Raw genomic sequence first — 17,190 nt, 5'->3', positions numbered from 1 at the left:
TCCACCTTTCATCCAAGCATCCTTCTTTACATGAAAAACTATAAAATTTACAAATGAAGAAATAAATGAGTCAAATTCGAGAGCAAGATAGCAGAATTAACAAGAAAAACAATCCTACAACTAAAATCCGAAGTAATCTAATCTACAAGTTGATCATGTATTAGTACCAAATCCAATAAATTTTTTGTAAATTTGCACCTCTAAACAACACCCATATTACAAATCTCATACAAACAAAAAAATCCAAATAGTAGTAGTAGTTGTTGTGTGTGTGTGTGTGTGTATATATATATATATATATATATATATATATATATATATATATATATATATATATATATATATATATATATATATAAGCACAACAGCATACCTAAAAAGCAAAACAATCATTGATAACATATATTCCGGAGGATCTATGCAGCTTCTCTTCCTCTCTTCATCTTGGCAACTCTTACCACGACTGCAACATATATCTTTTCCATCATTATCTCAGCAAACATGAACAGCTTCTGTCTCCAGTGATTCTTAAACAACAAAACTCCAATAACACCCTAAAACCCTGTTGCAAAACCACAAATTATGCCCACATAAAACAACCATATCATGGTCTGCTCATCACTTGCTTCGTTTATCTTCTTGGGCGTTGTTGGATCTTGATGATTTGAGCAACTATTTGACAATGGAGGTCCACATAGATATTTGTTCCCAGCATATATTGATGGATCAGTAAGTGTCTGCAATTGGTTTCCTGTTGGAATTTGTCCCGACAAGTTGTTGTGTGACAGATTCAAATGGCTCAAAAAGTTCAAAGCTGCCATGCTTGAAGGGATCCTTCCGCCCAACTCGTTTTTTGAGAAATCAAGAGTTTCTAAATTCATCATGTTTCCAATGCTCATTGGAATACCCCCACTGAGATGATTATTAGACAAATTCAGACCCACCAGCATAGAAAGTGTAGTTAGCTCGACCGGTATTTCCCCCACAAGTTTATTGCTTGAAAGGTCCATGTTATAAACTATAACCCAGATTGTTGTATATTCAAGATCAACACCTTTCATGACCTGAATCACATTCTTATCATCATTCATACTGAAAGGATACGTAATTCTTGAGAGAATGTGACTCTCAATCATGCCGTTTAACTTTCCTACACAACGAGGGATGGTCCCCGTTAAGTTATTATATGCAAGATCCAAGATTTGAAGATTTGAATTTTTGCAAAGAGATCGAGGGATTCTACCGGTGAAGTTGTTTTTGTGTAACCTCAAAACTACCAAAGCTATAAGTTTTTCTCCAATCCATTTTGGTATTTTTCCAGAAAACTTGTTATCACCCAAATCTAAGACTTGTAACCCTTGTAGATTCACCATTTCTCGTGGAAGTTCACCAATAAAGTTATTGTCGTTCAAACTTAACCAAGATAATGATGAACTAAGACCTATGGAGCTTGGAATGACACCAGAGAGCCGATTTGAGCTTAATCTCATGGTACTCAAAGCCTGCAGATTCCCCACACACTTGGGAATTTTCCCACTTAACATATTTTTCGAAAGTTGAAGTACTCGTAAATATGTTCTTCTGCACAGTGACCTTGGAATCGACCCACTGAAAGTATTATATTGTAGAAATATTGTAGGGTCAGACTCAAATAAAAACACTTCATCATTTCCCCCATCGGGAAGATTTGTCAAAGGTCCGCTGAGTTTTTTGTGAGAGAGATCTAACCAAGGAATGATGGGCATCTTTCGAAACCATGTGGGCAGTGGTCCCGAAATTTTAGCATTGGACAACACTAACTCCTTAACTTTCCTTTGATTTCGAAGCCACTGTGGGAATCCACTACTGATATTGCAGGAACTGAGATAAAGAACTATCAACTGGAATGGAGGCATCCACCCACTTGAAACATTGAATGTCAACTTAGTGTTAAAAGAAGTATCCAAGTACTTCAACATCGAAAGGTTAGCAAAATGAGCTTCAATAACTGTTCCTTCTAAAGAATTGTTAGAGATAAGAAGAGAATGAAGTTTGGCAAGTTTCCCAACTGAAACTGGAATGGTCCCATTTAACAAATTAGATTCCACACTCAAATCTGTTAAAGCTGCTAATTTTCCAAGGGATTCTGGAATCGAACCATTCAATTGGTTAGAAGAAAGGTCAAGTTGGGTAAGGTTCCCAAGGAATTCTGGAATGGGACCAGTCAACTGGTTTTCATATAGATATACTACTTGTAAAAATCTTAATCCTGTTACAGATTCAGGGATTGAACCAGTCAGTCCGTTCTGCGATAGATCAAGGTGTCTTAAATTCCCCAGTCTTCCAAGTGTTTCTGGAATTCTACCACTTAAACAATCCCTTAATTCCATATATTCCAAAGCATAGTGGGAGCATTCTGATATGTTCTTTGGTGAGTCAATCATTTCCATACCAAACTCATTATGTGCCACGGTCAATTATTTCAGGTGGCACTGTCTCCAGATTCCAACATCCTCAACCTGCATAAACTTGTTACGAGAAAGATCAAGCCCCGTAAGTTTAGGCATAATAGGAAGTGATGAATTCAGCATGGTTTCTGAAAGGTCAAGTACTCTTAGGGAAGTCATGTTTGCCAAAAAAGAGGGAAAATCGCCTTCAAGTGGATTGTTGCTAAGATCGAGGTGTTGGATATTAAAAAATGTACTGAAATTAAGACGGTGGGATGATAGATGTGTCATATCGAGGCTACAATCAGACAAATGCAGCTCTGATAAAGAAGGGATCATGTTTAGCAATTTTGCAAAGTTCGATCCCGAACTAAGATTAAAGTATGAAAGATCTAGGAATGCTAGGGATGTCATATTTTGAAAAAATGCAGGAAATGGAGCTTTGAAAGAATTGTAGCCAAGATCAAGGTGTTGGATGTTGGGAAGTATTCTACTGGAATTAAGAAAAGGACCAAGATCAGCATTGGAAAGTCCACACCATGACAAACTTAACTTTATTAACGAGGGCATCATGTGAAGCACCATGCCCCAGTCTTGTGCTTCAGTAAATACTACTAAACTCAAGTCTAGAAGCTCGAGCGATGAAAGCCCAAAAGCCCATGCCATGTCATCTGCTATCAACCCTCTGTTTGAACTGAGGTCAAGAACCTTTAAATTAGAAAGATTTCCAATGTGAGGAGGAATAATACCATTAAAAGAAGCATGAGAGAGATTGAGGTAGGTCAGCTGTTTCAAGGATCCAATGAACTCAGGAATAATACCATGGAAATTATTCCCACTCAAGTCGAGGTATTTGAGATGCCTCAACTCTGCCAAAGAAGAGCTCGCACTATTACCAGCTAAGTAGTAGTCGTAGTAGTAGCTGTAGATGTAGGGGTAATCTCCTTTGAGATCAAGGCGTTGAATATTTCCAGAGACACCATCACACTGGATTCCCCGCCACAGGCAACAGTCATTTCCAACCCATGATGACAACATTCCAGCACGATCTCTGACACTGTTTTTGAACTTGAGAAGAGCAAGTCGCTCTTGTTGAGAGCAATTAATGACACTGGTATTTCGAACGCCCAGACAAGTATATGTGTTTGCAACCAAAAAAACGCATAAGAAAATGAGATGGAGCCCCAAACCACACCAATTCCCCATTATCAGCGCTATCTCAGTTTTAGTTTAGAAGAAAGTTGAAGTAGAAAGATGGGTTGTGATGGGTTATTATGATCAAGTAACCAGTACATTTATAAAGCCATAAATGAAAATAAAAAAAATTAAAAATTAAAAAAAAAAAACCTGTTGCAATGGAAGACTTGGAAGTAAATGGAGAATTTGTATCCACCAACTCAATGGAGAATTTGGTCCACTTTTTTTTTTTAAAAAACAAAATTAAAAATTAAAATAGAAAAATATTAGTTGTATGTTTTAGAAAATGTCATGACTAAGTAGCCCATGTGATCAAACAAGTTATTGTCATGGGAGACTTGGACGTCAACGGAAATTTTGCATCCACATGCCTTTCGTCTTTGTCTATATTTACTTTTCCCTAGGGCACACGTAGTAGACATAGAAGTTAATTTTTAATTTGTATCCAGAACACTGTGCATTGTTTTGGTTATTGGCTATTTTTCTTTTTCATTCAATCAAAGAAAATGATATTTAGCTAAATCTATCCCCATGTCACAACGTAAATGCACTTGCCAAAAAAACAATACAGATGAACAACGTAAATCACAGAAATTGACAAACAAGCATTTCAATTTTCAAGAAATCCAAGATGGTTTTTGTAAATCATAATTATAGTGTTTATCATTTTTTTTTTGACACTTGGGTTCCCTAAATTACAGGAAACATTTTGTTTGGTGATTTGGTTTATTTTATTATTTTATTCAAGTACAGTGTACAAGAGACATTGTGTTTTTTAACATTGTGAGGTTCAAGTAGAGAAATTCATCCATTCAAGTTAGAAAAGAAGAGCCTACAAATCCAGAATGTTAATTTCATATACCTAAAATTTGTGCATAACCTACAATCAAATAAGTAATTAATAAAATGAAGAAATTTTCAGTGAGCAGATCTAAAAGATAATAAATATGATATACATTAATGCAACTTATCTCCAAGAAATTACCTTTCCAATTAAAATGCATTTTCCTTCTTGATATACACTGGATTTCCTCCCCACAGGCAACACTCATTTCCAACCCGTGATGACAACATTCCGTAATCATCTTGGACACTATTTTTGAACTTGAGAAGAACTCTCTCTTTCTCAGAGCAAACAACACTAACATTTCTAACCCCCAAACAAGTATATGTGGTTGCAACGGCCGGTCCAGACGGTGGGCAACCCGGGCGACCGCCCAGGGCCCACGAATCCAAGGGGCCCAAATTTTCTGGGCTATGTAGTGTATATATATAAAAAAATTATTACCAAAATGATATTTATGGCCTAAAGTTGGTTCAAACTCAAAATAACTCAAAAATAAACAATTTGACTTATTTGTTATTGTTAATTGAACGTGTTTATAATGAAGAATAAATGATATTTTTTTTGAATCTTTATTATATTTGTCTTTAAGGGGCCCTTTTTTTTCCTTTTCGCCCCGGGCCTCATATACGTTTGGATCGGCCCTAAATGCAACCAAAAGAACACTTACGAACCCTAAACCCCTCCAATACCCCATTATCAACCTTAAATCAGTTTTAGTTTAAAAGAAAATTAAATCGGTTTTAATTTACTCAAAAAAAAATCAAGATTACTAATAAAGATGTTCACAGTTTCATGGTAGACCTCACATATGAGACTTTGGCCTTCCTAAATCACATGCTACATTCAGTTTGTTTATTTGTCATATTTTGTTATTTTATTTTATGAAAATGATAATTTTAATTTATCACAACAAACTTACAAAGGAAAGTACTCAACTGTTCAATAAAATGTCATGACCAAGTACCACATGCATGTGATGTGATCAAACAAGTTGTTGTCATGGGAGACTTGGAAAAGTAAACTAAGGACACACATAATAGACATGCATGGAAGTCAATGTTTAGTTTGCATCCACAAAATTGTATTCTTTTGGTCCTGGTTCATTTTTAATTTTCTCTTGATAAAAAAATAAGTGACTTTGGTCAAAGTATATTCCCCCATAGCACACGTAATTACTTGGTCACAAGTCTAACAAAATATGAATCGAATAAGTATTGACAAACAAGCATTTACGTGTTAGATAAATCAACGATAGTTTATAAATTTTTGTAAATTATAGTTATATGTTATAAACTTAATTTTGATTTTTAACAATTTACAAAACTAGATATAAAATAGAATAATCTATTTATTATTATTATTATTATTATTTGATGTAACAAGGTTGATGTGTCGAGTAGGTCAAACAGGTTATATAAGAAAATACTGATTTTTTAAATTACAAGGTTCAGGCAGAGTCATGCCATGTGATCTTTATATTCCTTGTCAGGTGATGTCTTACCAAAGTTTTACTTATACATTTTTTATTTTTTAGGGTGCTCTTAACATTATGCTGGTGAAGGGTACAAAACTTGAGATTGCATCTTCTAGAGTGTATATGAAAATAAAAACTTTAATTTATCACAGAAAAATTACAAGTTACAAATATGATGACTAAGTACCCATGCATGTGATGATATCAAACAAGTCATTGTGATGGAAGACTTGGAAGTCAATGGAAATTTTGTATCCACAAGACAAGACTGCATGCTTATAGTCTTTGTCTAAGTCTGGAAGTTCCCAGGGCACACGTAATAGCATTTAGCCACAAGATATAGGAAATCAATTATTGATTTCTATTTTCTTTTTTGGTCATGGGCTATTTTTCTTTTTAATTTTCTCAATCAATGAAAGTCATTTTTGGCCAAATCTATCCGCACACATCACACGTAAATGCATTTTCCCATCAAAACAATATATATGAATCACATAAAGCACAAAATTTGACAACCAACCATTTCCATTTTTGAGAAATCAAAGATAGTTTTTGTAAATCATAATTATAAATTATAAAATTGATGATTTTGATATTTAAAGATGGAAAATCTCCGATAAAGTCCCAATATTTTTGGTCGATTTACGGTTTAATCCCAACTTTTATTTTTTGAACAGAAAAGTCCGATTATCTATTTTTATACGATAATCTGTCATTTTCTATTGACAAAAAATAAAAATTGCTTCGTTAATTTTGAAAAATATAAAATAATCGGGACTTTTCTATTTAAAAAGAAAAAGTTGGGATTAAACCGTAAAACGACCCAAAATGTTGAGACTTTAACGGAGACTTCCCTTTAAAGATTTACAGAACTACCTACAAAAAACAACTTTTTTTATTATATTGAACAACGGGCACCAAGGTTGAAGCTTGTGGGATTCAAACCTTGGGTAACTTTTTTTGCAACGCTTAAACCCTAAGTGATCACCAATATTCCTAACAAGAGATAGTTCCTGTAAGATTAAATTCAATCTTCCATCATATCTTGTATGGAAAAAGTGAAGTTTTGTCTAATGCATTGCAATTTCATAATTTACTTAGAGGTGGCAATTTCAACATAGTTATTTCAGGTCTAATGGGTAAAATCTAAACTTGACTAAAAATGAAAGGATTAATCACTTTAGCCAAAAAAAACTATCGCTTTTTGTTTTAAAAAGTCCCTCGTCAACTATCACTTTTTGTTTTAAAATGCCCCTCGTCTTTCTAATGAAATGATTAATGTCACTCTAGCCCAACAAATTATCGCTTTTTTGTTTTAAAAGCTCCCTCGTCTTTCTTTCTTTATTTATTTCTTTAATTCTTTGCATCCTAAGGGTGTAAACTTGATTTTAAGTTTTAAAAGGTCCTTATTTTTTAATTTGTTAAATTGTTACTGAAAACCAGTCAAACTTTCTATACTTGTCACACTTCATCACCGTCTTATGTTGGGAAATTTAGGGTTTATGGTAGAGATCTGGATACCAACTTGGATTGTGATATTACTTTCCGAACTGATATTTCTAACCTATGCTTGGATTACAAGAAATTCAGTTTAGGACAATCCAAGTCGACACTTACGATTCTAGGCACAGAAATCGTAAGCCAATATGCTAGAGGATTCGGTGAAAGTATGATGAGAACGAGAGCTTAAGATTGTCCCATTTTTCTAAAAAGAAGAGTTGTTTATATAATAAACGATATTAGGGTTTCATTAGGGTTGGGCCACTATGGATTCCTTTGGAAGTAAGTCAGGGTAATCCAGATTTTAATGAGGATTTAGGGTTGCCAAAACTAACGAGTATCGTTAGTTTTACCATAATCAGCCCTCAAGAATCGAAATACCCACTAGCGGGACCATAGCCAGGGGCTCTGCCCCTTGGACCCCGCTAGGGGACTGCCCCTTTGGAAACCCCGGACCCAGGGGCGCTGCCCCTGGACCCCCGACTAGTCGTCGAACCGACTACTAATTTGATCTTATACATGCGTGCACTCCGCACCAACACGTACACATATTAGAAAACAAATTAAGAAGACCCTTAGCTCACATGTTAATTCCAGTTACATAAAATGACATGGTGACACTAAAATCAGCAACAATCCTCCCCTATTTTAGTGTAACCCTTGAATAGACGTAACTTTATCAAACAATCCAAACTAGTACATAATGAAAATATCGAAACGATTGAATTTCTAATTAGTATCATACATTTGCAAATACTTGAGAATCAGGGTGTTCTAAGAATTGAATCCATCAACCCATTTGAATACCAGAACGTAAAATACATACTAGTTTATTGGGTTTCTAGCAAATTACAACTTGGCACTGTTATAAAGTCGTGTGTCCCAATTCTCTCATGATAGTATCAAGGTCAAGTCCATAACCTATTGAAATGCGGCTACACTTCATAATCACGTAGGTAACTCCTTTCCATGTATCTGCACATACATTTATCAAAGGAATTATTAAGAAGTTAAACTTCAACCTGGCTAACATGCAGAACCGAACACATACCTGGGATGAATACTTCATGTGTTCTAATCTATAAGTATGAGCTTTCCACATTGAATTCAACTCCTAAAATTATATTAGAAGGGGATTGGGTGTCTCATCATTACATAATTAAATGGACTTTAATCCCATCCCGATTACAGACTTGTGCACTAAGTCTCCTGTCAGACCTTTAGTCAAGTGATCTGCCAAATTTTGTTGCGATTTCACAAACTCAACCGAAATAACACCATTCATGATTAGTTCTCTAATCATACTATGTCTAACACCTAGTTGTCTACACTTCCCTTATAAACCTGGCTATATGCCTTAACCAAAGCGGCTGCACTATCACAAATAATAGAAATAGGTGCTATCGGTTTAGACCACAAAGGAATCTCATAGACTAAATTCCTTAGCCACTCTGCTTTTTTAGCAGCAACTACTAACGCAACAAACTCATATTCCATTGTCGAGTTTGTAATGCAAGATTGCTTCTTGGAAGCCCAAGAAATGGCACCTCCCCCAAGCAAGAATACTCAACCAGAAGTTGAGGAATGGTTATCCAACTTGCATCCGAACGAACTTCTAAAACTGAAGGACTCCCCAAGTAACTCAAACCATAATTCATGGTTCCTTTGAGATACTTAAACACTCTATTCACTGATTGCCAATGTTGAGCACTAGGATTACTAGTGTACCTGCTCAACTTACCCACATCAAAAACAATATCAGGTCTGGTACTTGTCATGGCATACATCAAGCTACCAATAGCCTTAGAGTATTCCAATTGTGAAATGGGAGCGCCATTATTTGGCATTAATTTCACACTTTGGTCCATAGGAGTACTCACAGGAGAACAATCGGTAACATTAAACCGCTTGAAAATTTTCTCAATACAATGACTTTGAGTCATCACCAAACCTTTTTTCATCCTTTTAATTCTTATTCCAAGAATTACATCAGCCTCTCCCAAATCTTTCATGGAAAACTTAGATGATAACAATTTCTTTGTTTCATCTTGATTTTGGTCGGTACCAAAAATCAACATGTCATCTACATATAAGCAAATGATCACCCCAACTTTAGTAGCATCATCAAATCTACTATAAACACATTTATCACATTGGTTTGTCTTGAAACCAGAGGACAAAATAACTTCATGAAATTTCTGATGGCATTGTTTAGGCGCTTGTTTTAGCCCATACAAAGATTTGACAAGTTTACAAACCATATGCTCTTTACCGGGCATAATAAAAACTTCAGGTTGTTTCATGTAAACTTCCTCTTCAAGATCACCATTTAAAAAGGTTGTTTTCGCATCCATTTGGTGAATAACCAAATTGTGGATACTTGCTAAAGCAATCAACAATCTAATAGTAGCAATACGTGCAACCGGAGCATACGTATCAAAATAGTCAATACCGGGTTTTTGTCTAAAAACTTGAATGACTAACCGGGCTTTGAACTTGTCAATAGTCCCATTAACATTCATTTTCGTTTTGAAAATCCATTTGCAACCAAGTGGTTTAGAACCTGGAGGCAAATCAGACAACACCCATATGTTGTTCTCAAGAATTGATGACATTTCATCATCAATTGCTTCCTTCCAAAAGGCACTATCACGAGACTCCATGGCCTCTTGATAAGTCTTAGGATCATCTTCAATACTATAGCAATAAGAGTATTCAAGACTAATTTCATCCCTTGAACCTTGCACCAAATATAGTTGGAAGTCAGATCCGAAATTTTTCGCAATATGACATATTTTGCTTCTACGAAGCTCTTGTGGTTCTTGCACATTACCACCATCTTGACTTTCTGAATTTTGCTCTTTATGAGCACCAAAAGTCAGATCCTTAGGTCTTTGAATCGATGAAAACCGCATCTCATCAAAATTGCATCTCGTGATTCGATAACAATGTTAACCGAAACCGAATCATTAGGTTATGTTACATAAAACCTATATGCATTGGAATGTTCAACATATCTAATGAATATACAATCAATTCCATGTTCTCCCAAATTCTTCTTTTTGGGCTCGATGAGTTTTACAACTGCCTGACATCCCTAAACCCGAAAATAACTTAGATTCGGATTTTTCTTGAACCAAAGTTCATATAGGACTGTTTTGTTCCTTTTATTTGGAACCCAATTTAATAAATATCAGCCCGTGAACATGACTGTTCCCCATAATCCTTTACTCAATCCCGAGTAAGACAACATCAAGTTTACCATTTCCTTTAAAACTTGATTTTTGTGTTCAACAATACCATTCTGTTGGGCGAGTAAGGTTTCGTGGTCTCAAGAATGATACCCACTGATTGGAAGTATATGCGATCCATATATTCACCTCCCCAATCAGTCCTGAGACATTTAATCGGAATGCCCTATTGCAATTCCACCTCGGTTTTGTATATTTTGAATTTATCTAAGGCTTCATACTTGGAATGTAACAAATACACATAGCAAAACTGAGTGTAGTCATCAATAAAATTGACTACATACTTTTTATTTTCCAAAGAAGGAGTGGAGTGAAAATCACATAGGTCACTGTGTACAAGTTCCAAAACAGCTGAATTTCTAGTGTGTAACAATCTAAATTTCCAAAACAATTTTTTTCATTTTTAAAACATATCACATCTCCTAAGTAATTCCAAAACTCAAATGTATCAATTGTTATCATAGTAAAAACACATCCCAGAATCTCAAATACATAATACATAACCCTCCATCAGTGTGTACAGATCATGTCGGTGCCTTGCCGCGATCCTCGGAACTACCTGAAACACATAACACATAACACAGTAAGCATAAAAGCTTAGTGAGTTCCGCAAAATACCACACACATCACATTAGCCACTCGAGGCTATAAATCAATTAGACCCTCTGGTCAATGTGTCTCAGTGGGACCCTCTGGTCCTACAACTCATATGGACCCTCCGGTCCCTCAACTCAGCATCACAATATAATACTCATAAAGCATAACACAAGTAAATAGCAGGATATCTCATTACACAGTTTATGCACATAGGACCCCCCTGGTCACATATAAGGTTTACCACTCAAGGTAAGTATAGTGAGAAGACTCATCTCGGGTAATCTCGGAAAGTCTCGAACTCGAAATACTGATCTAGCCTCCACCTAATTACACAAAGTAAATTACCTCTAATTAACAACGATTCTCAAAGGCTAGACTAATCCCTTCCTATAATCTCTCAGAAGGGGAAAAGACCATTTTACCCCTCCACTAGTCCAAATGTCCAAATGTTGACCAAACCCTAAAAGTCAACGGAAGTCAACTCCAGTCAACGATCCAACCTTGAGGAGACTCGTCGAGTGCACTCGGGTGACTCGGTGAGTCCATGCGTGTTCTCTGAATCCTCCTAAAGTCTTACTCGACTCGTCGAGTTAACCTTTTACTCGTCGGGTTACCACTAATCACGAATTGCGAAGCAACACGATCCGACTCGTTGAGTCCTCTCATGGACTTGGCAGTTTCCTCCATGATAATGCTCAAACGACCTTCTGAGTTCATATATGTTTTTGTAACTTATAGATATGACCTTCTAACACCCAAAAGTCACGTAAAGGTCCCATTTTTACGTTCATGCATCTCACATATGGTACTATTTGATGAAATAACTCATAAAATGGTAATCTAGACTCAAAACTCTCATGGGACTGCATAAAGCTAGATGATTGGGACTCTCTGGATTTCTCAAGGTCCAGATCTAAAGTCTATTCCTCACTGGGACTCCATGTGCTCAATATTCCAACTAAAGAAGGGGTAAAGAAACCCTAGATCCATGGGATCTACTATATATACAGAAATAGGCATGGAATCTTACCTCAAATAGCAACCTTTGATGAAGTGATAACAGATCTGAGCTCCTCAATCAGCCTAGCTTTGAATCCCCTCCTCCCTTCTTGTAAGAATGCAGTAATGGTGAAGAATTAGCTCCTTCCCTCACTCTTTATGCTCTCTGGTTCGTTAGGGTTTCTTAAGTGGGTTGTGGCCGCAAATGAAGGCCATAAGTGCCTTTAAATAGGGCTCAGGCCCGAAGATTTAGGGTTTCTGTCAACAGCGCGGACTCATTGAGTCGACTCTCCAACTCGTCGAGTCCATTCATTAATCGGAGTCATCAATTGTGATCCTACTCGACGAGTTTAGGTGCCAACTCGTCGAGTCCCTCTTCTCATCTCAAAACAAATATTGAAATTACGATACATAGAAATCTGGATGTTACAATTCTCCCCCACTAGAATCACACTTCGCCCTCGAAGTCTCATTCTGCAAACAACTTTGGATGCTCCTCCCACATCTCCTCCTTTGGCTCCAAAGTTAGCTAGGACCCTCTACGATATTGCCACTAAACCTGAACCAGAGGCACCTCCTTATTCCTCAGAACCTTGATCTTCCGATCCAAGATCGCGATGGACCTCTCAATGTAGTTCAGGCTCGTATCCACCTGAATATCCTCTAGTGGCACTACTGTCGTCTCATCGGCTATACACTTCCTTAATTGGGATACGTGGAGAGTATCATGAATCTGGTTCAACTCCGTAGGTAGCTCTAAACGGTATGCTACCTTACCCACTCTCGCGGTCACCCTGAACGGATCAATGTATCGGGGCCTCAGCTTGACCCTCTTCCTGAATCGGGTTACTCCTTTCCAAGGAGATACCTTCAGGAGTACGAAATCTCCAACCTGGAACTCGAGCTTGGATCGCCGCCTATCCGCATAACTCTTCTGGCGGCTCTGGCTATCATCAATTGTCACACCCTCGAACCATACGGCGGAAACGTCTGAGGGCTCTTGTGACTTAAATTGAATACCATCACAATGAATATACATGAATCATAACATCATTCATCACCATGCATTAAAATAATACAACTGATATTGTTTACATCCAGTACATTGTCTTAGACATTACAATTTCATCACATAAACTGTTCAATAGATAATCTAAGCAAAACACCATGACATAACTTGGTACTTATTCTTCGGCTTACCTGTTACCTGAGAATACAAGTTATTTTGAAAAACGTCAACATATGAAATGTTGGTGAGTTCATAAGTAATGTTGTAGTAAAATGATTTGGTGTAGTTTGTAAAACCCAGAAAATCCGATATTTTCTGAAAAGATCATTATTTATAAAAAGTGTGAAGATCCGTGAATATATATGCTTGTTGATTTTTAAAACATGTATAATTGTTGAACTTTTGTATAAATCACGCAAGTGAAATTATTGAATTTCCCGGGAAAACCCGACGTTTTCCCAACACATAAAATACGGTGACTTGTTTATTGTTATACCAATACGTCGAATGGTTTTGATTACCCGGGTGGCATTGAATTAATTAGGGTTGTGAGTTGTTATAATCAGGCATTAAAGAAAATGACTAGTTTATAACTACAGTTTACGAACGATCCTTAAAGGCGTCGACCCTTACTACTCACTTAATCCACCCACCATGATTACTCTTGTTTATCGTCCTGAATCTGTTTACTTTGATTTCTCATAAGCCCAACAACCGAGGAGATAAGAGAGTACGGAGTCCCTTTATTTCCATGAGTTATTCAAGGCTATCGGGAATGCGAAAGACACTTGGCCCCACTCGCATTTGACTTCTCGACCTCGCTAGCAGTACTAATGGGCCACTAGCGCCCAATAACACATTAGAGCTATGAAAGTCCTTTTACGTGGAATTGGGTCGTAGAAGGCCCAATATCACATAAGCATATTCCCTTTGGGCCCAAAGATCATGTTGATGGGCTAGCAAGGCCCAACAAGCATGATTTGAAACTTCTAAGCCCAAAGTTTGTAAGTTAGTTCATCATAATTATCGTGTGTTCATTGAAATGCATGGGTTTATCGATTTTGTTTTGTTATTGATTCGAGACCGAATCAATTTGTTTTGTAACGATATTTGTTGTTGAAAGTGTAATTGTTTTCCGCTTCGTCGATAGTCGTGGATCTTGTATTTTGTTTTATTGATTTAATTTATTTGAAAATGGAGTTTGGTCCTTTTCATTTCCTTCCTTTTATAAAAATAACACTTTTGGTCCTTTTATATAAAAGAATTTCCTTTTTAGTCCTTAAAACACTTTTCTTGACACTTTTGTATAATTTATTTGATGAAAACACGTTTTTAACTCAAAGTTTATTTAGTGGATAGCTTCAGCCCCTCTAGAATAGTGATTCTCGGTTAAGGACCCATTTTTCACAACTTTTACAGTTTTGGCACAAAATCTAAAAAGTTTGCATTTTTAGTCCTTTTTTACAATGAAAAGCATTTTTGAACCTTATAAACATTTTATTATGCTAATTACCCCCTGTTTTACAGAAAATTGCATTTCCAGCCCCTCAAACTTATAAATTTCGCATTTTGAGGCTTATTGGGCCGAGAAGCCCATAATTAGCCCATTAGGTTAAAAATTTACATTTTAAGTGCCTAGAAATTTCCAATATTCATAAAAATATTTATAGAAACTGTTTTGAATCTTTTTAACCTTCAAGAAACCGTAAGTTGTTGGTTTTTACCCCAAGTTTGTACTTTCGACATTTTAAACCCAAAAATGGTTTTATGTTATAGCATGTTCATCACAACCTTATCAACTTATTTTTCTTGACTTGTTTAGTGTAAAATAGCTTAAGTTATGTTTACTTCCTTTCTCATGTCCCAGATCTCGGGTTTACACCCTTTTTGGTAACATATTCATCACAATACACAAGAAATCACACACATACAACATCAAATCACACATAACATACACATACACATAGATCTACACATTTTCTTGTATTCTCCCCCATAAAACTCATAAAAACCGAAAAGAAAGGGGTATGAAGCTCACCTTGAGTGTGGTTTCAGTTTTTGATGGAAAAGATGAAGAAGAATTCGATCCTAGCAACCTTTCTTGGAGGATCTCGAACTTAGATGCTTCTAAGGTGCAAGATCACAAGATTGAATGGATTTAGAAGAGATTTTTTGGATGAAATGAAGTAGCTAGATTATGGATTTAACATCAACTTACCTTAGATGATGTGTTTGTGGGAAAAATATCCTTGGAAAGCTTCCTAATCTCGAAAACTTGGTGAAGAAATGAGAGAGTTTCTTGAGAGGGTTTTTGAGTGAAGTGAGGGTGTGTGTGTTTGGGTTCGGCCAAGAGGAAGAAGGAGAGGAGAGAAGAGAGAGTGTGTGAGGTGATGGTTGTATAGAAGCATGAGATATTGCATGGAAGACCTCCATGTAAAAATGAGGTGGCAAATCTTAAAATTCAACTCTTCCTTTTATTTAAGCTTGGGCCGAGAATGGAGAGGAAAGAGAAGGAATTTGGGCCCTTAATTGCTCAAGCCCAAATTATAGATAATTTAACTTTTGGCCCAAATTAAATCAAGAAATGATTTTTATGGCCCAATAAGGTCCGTTTAGGTATTTTATTTCATTCAAGACCCAATATGACCCAAAATGTTAATTTAAATGAAAGTGGGTCCAATTAGAGCCCATTTAAGAGTTCTAAGCCCATGATAGTCCAATTGGACACTTATTGGTCCTTTGGGCCCAATAAGGAAATCCTAGTCCTGAATGGACTTAAACCGGGATTTCTAGGGTTTCCAATTATTTGTTGACTATTTGCAGTGCTTGTATGAAGTGTTTGATTGAAATTTTGTTGTTATTGAATAAGCATCTTACATGCTTTCACATTGTTGGTTCACATTTGTTATCATTGTTCAATGTTTACAAGGCTTCAAATTCCTAGTTGTGACAGCAATCTATGCCTGACCTGCTGTATCTGTTCAGTCGTCTTAAGAACTATCTCAGTGCTACCCATCACTCGTTGCCCTACCTCTACCCAACAAATGGGAGTCCGACACCTCCTCCCATACAAGAGCTCAAAGGGAGGCATACCAATACTCGAATGGTGGCTGTTGTTGTAAGAAAATTCAGCCAGAGGTAGGTATACATCCCAACTTCCCCCGAAGTCCATAACACATGCTCGAAGCATGTCCTCGAGCGTCTGTATCGTTCGCTCACTCTGGTCATCCGTCTATGGGTGGTAAGCAGTACTGAAGTGCAATCTCGTACCCAGCTCGTCATGGAACTTCTTCCATAACCTGGAAGTGAAACGTACATCTCGGTCTGTCACGATCAAGATCAACACTCCATGTCGCGACACCACCTCTCTAACATATATCTCTACCATCCTCTCCGCAGAAGAGCTCTCACTGATAGCAAGGAAGTGAGCTCTCTTCGTCAACAGATCCACAATCACCCAAATTGCATCAACACCCCTCGCGGTCCTTGGCAATTTGGTGATGAAGTCCATAGAAATATGTTCCCACTTCCACTGGGGAACCTCTAGTGGCTACAACTTTCGATGCGGATGCTGGTGCTCGGCCTTAACCTGTCGACAAGTCAAGCACCTCTCTACTACCCACGCAACATGCCTCTTCATACAGGGCCACCAATAATCTCTCTTTAGGTCCAAATACATCTTAGTGGCCCCGGGATGGATCGAGAATCTCAACATGTGCGCCTCCTCCATCAGTATGTTGTGTGCCCCGCTCATAAATGGCACCCAAATCTGACCATGAAAGGTCATAAGCCCTCGACTCTCGGTAACAAACTCGAACACCTGCCCAATCACCCGCTCTCTCTTGTGGTTTTCCAGTCTCACAGCCTCTGCCTGGGCCTCTCGAATGGTG

The 17,190-nt window shown here is 37.1% G+C and overlaps 1 pseudogene; it reads right to left on the bottom strand.

Moving 5' to 3' along the window:
* Positions 1 to 363: 363 nt before the first annotated feature.
* On the bottom strand, positions 364 to 3,786 carry LOC145011656 (uncharacterized; annotated as a pseudogene).
* Between the last annotated feature and the right edge of the window lie 13,404 nt (positions 3,787 to 17,190).

Source organism: Lactuca saligna, chromosome 8 (assembly GCF_052625555.1).
Source record: "Lactuca saligna cultivar CGN05327 chromosome 8, ASM5262555v1, whole genome shotgun sequence".
NCBI lineage: Eukaryota > Viridiplantae > Streptophyta > Magnoliopsida > Asterales > Asteraceae > Lactuca > Lactuca saligna.
The sequence above is the reverse complement of the archived record's forward strand: the minus strand, read 5'-3'. Positions and strand labels throughout refer to the sequence as shown.